The sequence below is a fragment of the Oncorhynchus masou genome, chromosome 3, assembly GCF_036934945.1.
Source record: "Oncorhynchus masou masou isolate Uvic2021 chromosome 3, UVic_Omas_1.1, whole genome shotgun sequence".
Lineage (NCBI taxonomy): Eukaryota > Metazoa > Chordata > Actinopteri > Salmoniformes > Salmonidae > Oncorhynchus > Oncorhynchus masou.
The window spans coordinates 10,647,645-10,654,606 of NC_088214.1; positions in this window are offsets into that span (position 1 = coordinate 10,647,645).

Here is a 6,962-nt window from a genome sequence, read left to right on the forward strand (position 1 = left end):
GGTCAGTTATTTGCAAAATGTTGACATACATACTGTAATTGTGTTGTATTTTGTTTTGTGGGGAAATTAGAAGGTTATTGAGGGTGCAGAACCTGTTTGCAAAGTCAAAGCGTTTAAAACTAACCTATGTGTGAGAGTATTCTATGCTGGTCCTCGTTTCAAGATCATGATGAAATATCTGTCTCTTTATGATCATCTGTAATTGTCAGGCTACTACTCTCACTGTAGGCTATATATTCATTTAGATCACCGTATGGCATAACCAGACATACACAACCCCTGTTTTAACTCACATTACAATAGTCCCATTGACAGATGAAGTGCCTTGTCATGTGAGGTTGGTTTCTCCTTCAGTCACACAGCAGCTGACCCATTCTATGAAGGTGTCACACAGCAGCTGACCCATTCTATAAAGGTGTCACACAGCAGCTGACCCATTCTATAAAGGTGTCACACAGCAGCTGACCCATTCTATAAAGGTGTCACACAGCAGCTGACCCATTCTATAAAGGTGTCACACAGCAGCTGACCCATTCTATAAAGGTGTCACACAGCAGCTGACCCATTCTATAAAGGTGTCACACAGCAGCTGACCCATTCTATAAAGGTGTCACACAGCAGCTGACCCATTCTATAAAGGTGTCACACAGCAGCTGACCCATTCTATAAAGGTGTCACACAGCAGCTGACCCATTCTATAAAGGTGTCACACAGCAGCTGACCCATTCTATAAAGGTGTCACACAGCAGCTGACCCGTTCTATATAGGTGTCACACAGCAGCTGACCCATTCTATAAAGGTGTCACATAGCAACTGACCCATTCTATAAAGGTGTCACATAGCAACTGACCCATTCTATAAAGGTGTCACACAGCAGCTGACCCATTCTATAAAGGTGTCACACAGCAGCTGACCCATTTTATAAAGGTGTCACACAGCAGCTGACACAGCGACCCATTCTATAAAGTGTCACATGGGACCAGAGACTTTTTATAAAGTAAAACCCACAGCTGACCCATTTCTATGCTGTCACACTGATAGCTACCATTTTAAACCCTCCCCCCCTCTATGCTGCTGTTATAGGGACACAAGACTTAAACTCTGCCCTCCTGCTGTCCTACACAAGTTAAACCCTCCCCCTCTATGCTGCTGTTTTAGGCTACACAAATTAAACCCTCCCCCTGCCTCTCTATGCTGCTGTCATAGGCTACACAAATTAAACCCTCCCCCTGCCTCTCTATGCTGCTGTCATAGGCTACACAAGTTAAACCCTCCCCCTGCCTCTCTATGCTGCTGTCTTAAGCTACACAAGTTAAACCATCCCCCTCTATGCTGCTGTCATAGGCTACACAAGTTAAACCCTCCCCCTGCCTCTCTACGCTGCTGTCATAGGCTACACAAGTTAAACCCTCCCCCTGCCTCTCTACGCTGCTGTCATAGGCTACACAAGTTAAACCCTCCCCCTGCCTCTCTACGCTGCTGTCATAGGCTACACAAGTTAAACCCTCCCCCTGCCTCTCTACGCTGCTGTCATAGGCTACACAAGTTAAACCCTCCCCCTGCCTATCTACGCTGCTGTCATAGGCTACACAAATTAAACCCTCCCCCTGCCTCTACGCTGCTGTCATAGGCTACACAAGTTAAACCCTCCCTCTCTACGCTGCTGTCAAAAGCTACACAAGTTAAACCCTCCCTCTCTACGCTGCTGTCATAAGCTACACAAGTTAAACCCTCCTTCTCTACGCTGCAGTCATAGGCTACACATGTATCTGGTTAAAAAAAGGTACTACATTAACAAAACGTTGCTTAATAGGTTTACCCATTGAATTGTTGGGTGTGACTTTCTTTGTATAGGCGACAGAACTATCAGGATTCTGTTTTACCAACATCTCATCTGTTTGACCAGGTGGTACAGTCCATATGGTACGCAGGAACAAGGAGAGTGCTGAGAGAGAGAGAGAGAGAGAGATTGCTTGTGTGTGTTTGTGAACTCAGCTTCCGCATAAAGATCAACATCTGACCATACTGGTTTATTGTATTACTTTAAATTACTTTTCAATCTAGGAAGTTTACGGTCACCATCTGGATATATCTGAGACACAAGGCCTGGGATCCTTTCAGATGCAATATATACTAACCTGTAATACCCCACCATCAACGTGTTGCTGGGCTCCACACAGTCTGTATACTAACCTGTAATACCCCACCATCAACGTGTTGCTGGGCTAACCTGTAATACCCCACCATCCGTGTTGCTAAGGCTCCACACAGTCTGTATACAGTCTGTATACTAACCTGTAATACCCCACCATCAACGTGTTGCTAGGTTGCTGGGCTCCATCACACAGTCTGTATACTAACCTGTAATACCCCACCCCACCATCAACGTGTTGCTGGGCTCCACACAGTCTGTATACTAACCTGTAATACCCCACCATCAACCATCAACGTCTGTATACTAACCTGCTGGGCTCCACACAGTCTGTACCCCACCATCAACGTGTTGCTAGGCTCCACAAGTCTGTATACTAACCTGTAATACCCCACCATCAACGTGTTGCTGGGCTCCACACAGTCTGTATACTAACCTGTAATACCCCACCATCAACGTGTTGCTGGGCTCCACACAGTCTGTATACTAACCTGTAATACCCCACCATCAACGTGTTGCTGGGCTCCACACAGTCTGTATACTAACCTGTAATACCCCACCATCAACGTGTTGCTGGGCTCCACACAGTCTGTATACTACCACCTGTAATACCCCACCATCAACGTGTTGCTAGGCTCCACACAGTCTGTATACTAACCTGTAATACCCCACCATCAACGTGTTGCTGGGCTCCACACAGTCTGTATACTAACCTGTAATAACCCCACCATCCCCACCATCAACGTGTTTGCTCCACACAGTCTGGCTCCAACACAGTCTGTATACTAACCTGTAATACCCCACCATCAACGTGTTGCTAGGCTCCACACAGTCTGTATACTAACCTGTAATAACCCCCACCATCAACGTTGCTAGGCTGTCTGTATACTAACCTGGCATCAACGTGTTGCTGGGCTCCACACAGTCTGTATACTAACCTGTAATACCCCACCATCAACGTGTTGCTGGGCTCCACACAGTCTGTATACTAACCTGTAATACCCCACCATCAACGTGTTGCTAGGCTCCACACAGTCTGTATACTAACCTGTAATACCCCACCATCAACGTGTTGCTAGGCTCCACCAGTCTGTATACTAACCTGTAATACCCCACCATCAACGTGTTGCTAGGCTCCACACAGTCTGTATACTAACCTGTAATACCCCACCATCAACGTGTTGCTAGGCTCCACACAGTCTGTATACTAACCTGTAATACCCCACCATCAACGTGTTGCTGGGCTCCACACAGTCTGTATACATACTAACCTGTAATACCCCACCATCAACGTGTTGCTAGGCTCCACACAGTCTGTATACTAACCTGTAATACAGTCCCCACCATCAACGTGTTGCTAGGCTCCACACAGTCTGTATACTAACCTGTAATACCCCACCATCAACGTGTTGCTAGGCTCCACACAGTCTGTATACTAACCTGTAATACCCCACCATCAACGTGTTGCTAGGCTCCACACAGTCTGTATACTAACCTGTAATACCCCACCATCAACGTGTTGCTGGGCTCCACACAGTCTGTATACTAACCTGTAATACCCCACCATCAACATCAACAGTCTGTTACTAACCTGGCATCAACGTGTTGCACACACAGTCTGTATACTAACCTGTAATACCCCACCATCAACGTGTTGCTGGGCTCCACACAGTCTGTATACTAACCTGTAATACCCCACCATCAACGTGTTGCTGGGCTCCACACAGTCTGTATACTAACCTGTAATACCCCACCATCAACGTGTTGCTGGGCTCCACACAGTCTGTATACTAACCTGTAATACCCCACCATCAACGTGTTTAGGCTCCACACAGTCTGGCTAACCCACACCCCACCATCTGTAGGCTCCACACATACTAACCTGTAATAGGCTCCCCCACCATCAACGTGTTGCTAGGCTCCACACAGTCTGTATACTAACCTGTAATACCCCACCATCAACGTGTTGCTAGGCTCCACACAGTCTGTATACTAACCTGTAATACCCCACCATCAATGTGTTGCTAGGCTCCACACAGTCTGTATACTAACCTGCAATACCCCACCATCAACGTGTTGCTGGGCTCCACACAGTCTGTATACTAACCTGTAATACCCCACCCAACGTGTTGCTGGGCTCCACACAGTCATCAACCTGTGTTGCTAGGCTCCAACACAGTCTGTATACTAACCTGTAATACCCCACCATCAACGTGTTGCTAGGCTCCACACAGTCTGTATACTAACCTGTAATACCCCACATCATCCACACAGTCTGTTGTAATACCCCACCATCAACGTGTTGCTGGGCTCCACACAGTCTGTATACTAACCTGTAATACCCCACCATCAACGTGTTGCTAGGCTCCACACAGTCTGCTAACCTGTAATACCCCCCATCCATCAACTGTATACTAACCTGTAATACCCCACCATTGCTAGGCTCCACACAGTCTGTATACTAACCTGTAATACCCCACCATCAACGTGTTGCTAGGCTCCACACAGTCTGTATACTAACCTGTAATACCCCACCATCAACGTGTTGCTAGGCTCCACACAGTCTGTATACTAACCTAACCTGTAATACCCCACCATCGTGTTGCTAACGTCTGTATACTAACCTGTAATACCCCACCATCAACGTGTTGCTAGGCTCCACACAGTCTGTATACTAACCTGTAATACCCCACCATCAACGTGTTGCTAGGCTCCACACAGTCTGTATACTAACCTGTAATACCCCACCATCAACGTGTTGCTCGGCTCCACACTAGTGGTCGACAGTTGAATCGGAATGGCCGATTAATTAGGGCCGATTTCAAGTTTTCATAATCTAGCGTGTCCTGCATTGCATATAATCTGACTGAGTTTAATCTGTATACTAACCTGTACAAGTATCTGAGCTACAAGTATCTGACTGAGCGGTGGTAGGCAGAAGCAGGCGTGTAAACATTCATTCAAACTGTACTTTCAGACATTTTGCCAGCAGCTCTTCGTTGTGCGTCAAGCATTGCGCTGTTTATGACTTCAAGCCTATCTGTTTATGACTTCAAGCCTATCTGTTTATGACTTCAAGCTATCTGTTTATGATCTATCTTTATGACTTCAAGCCTATCTCTTTATGACTTCAAGCCTATCAAGCCTATCTGTTTATGACTTCAAGCCTATCTATTTATGACTTCAAGCCTATCTCTTTATGACTTCAAGCCTATCTATTTATGACTTCAAGCCTATCTCTTTATGACTTCAAGCCTATCTATTTATGACTTCAAGCCTATCTCTTTATGACTTCAAGCCTATCTCTTTATGACTTCAAGCCTATCTCTTTATGACTTCAAGCCTATCTATTTATGACTTCAAGCCTATCTCTTTATGACTTCAAGCCTATCTATTTATGACTTCAAGCCTATCTGTTTATGACTTCAAGCCTATCAACTCCTGAGATGAGGCTGGTGTAACCGAAGTGAAATGGCTAGCTAGTTAGCGCGCGCTAATAGCGTTTCAAATGTCACTCGCTCTGAGCCTTCTAGTAGTTGTTCCCCTTGCTCTGCATGGGTAACGCTGCTTCGATGGTGGCTGTTGTCGTTGTGTTGCTGGTTCGAGCCCAGGGAGGAGCGAGGAGAGGGACGGAAGCTATACTGTTACACTGGCAATATTAAAGTGCCTATAAGAACGTCCAATAGTCAAAGGTTAATGAAATACAATTGGTATAGAGGGAAATAGTCCTATAATTCCTATAATAACTACAACCTAAAACTTCTTACCTGGGAGTATTGAAGACTCATGTTCTGAGCAAGGAACTGAAACATTAGCTTTCTTACATAGCCCATATTGCACTTTTACTTTCTTCTCCAACACTTTGTTTTTGCATTATTTAAACCAAATTAAACATTTCATTATTTATTGAGGCTAAATTGATTTTATTAATGTATTATATTAAGTTAAAATAAGTGTTCATTCAGTATTGTTGTAATTTTCATTATTACAAATAAATAAATAAATAAAACAGCCGATTAATCGGTATCGGCTTTTTGGTCCTCCAATAATCGGTATCAGCGTTGAAAACTCATAATCGGTCGACCTCTAATATAGACTTTCTTTTTTTTCTATTGTGTTATTGACTGTACACTTGTTTATTCCATGGGTAACTCTGTGTTGTTGTTTCCTTCGCACTGCTTTGTTTTATCTTGGCCAGGTCGCAGTTGTAAATGAGAACTTGTTCTCAACCGGCCTACCTGGTTAAATAAAGGTGTTCTCAACTAGCCTACCTGGTTAAATAAAGGTGTTCTCAACTGGCCTACCTGGTTAAATAAAGGTGTTCTCACTGGCCTACCTGGCCTACCTGGTTAAATAAAGGTGTTCTCAACTGGCCTACCTGGTTAAATAAAGGTGTTCTCAACTAGCCTACCTGGTTAAATAAAGGTGTTCTCAACTAGCCTACCTGGTTAAATAAAGGTGAAATAAAAAAAAGTAATAAAAAATTCCACTGCAGAAGAGTTAGGACCCAAGGGTGGTGGACACGTGCACAGTAGACAGAACAAACCAATGGTCTGGATATTCCTTGGGGCTATGTCATGGTAGTTTCTGCAATAAAAACATCAACTCTTTTGTCCATTCTGGCATGTCCATGTACTGACGACCCCGTTCTCATCTTCTTTCCCCCAGATTAGTTACATCAGGGGGCATGCTGGTCCAGAAGCTCCGTCCTGACGACCTCCAGTCTGCAAAAGCTCACTTTGATGGACCCATGGTCTAGGTAGAAGTAGAGAACAGGGTTCACATGGTGGGGATACCTTGCTTGGAGGTG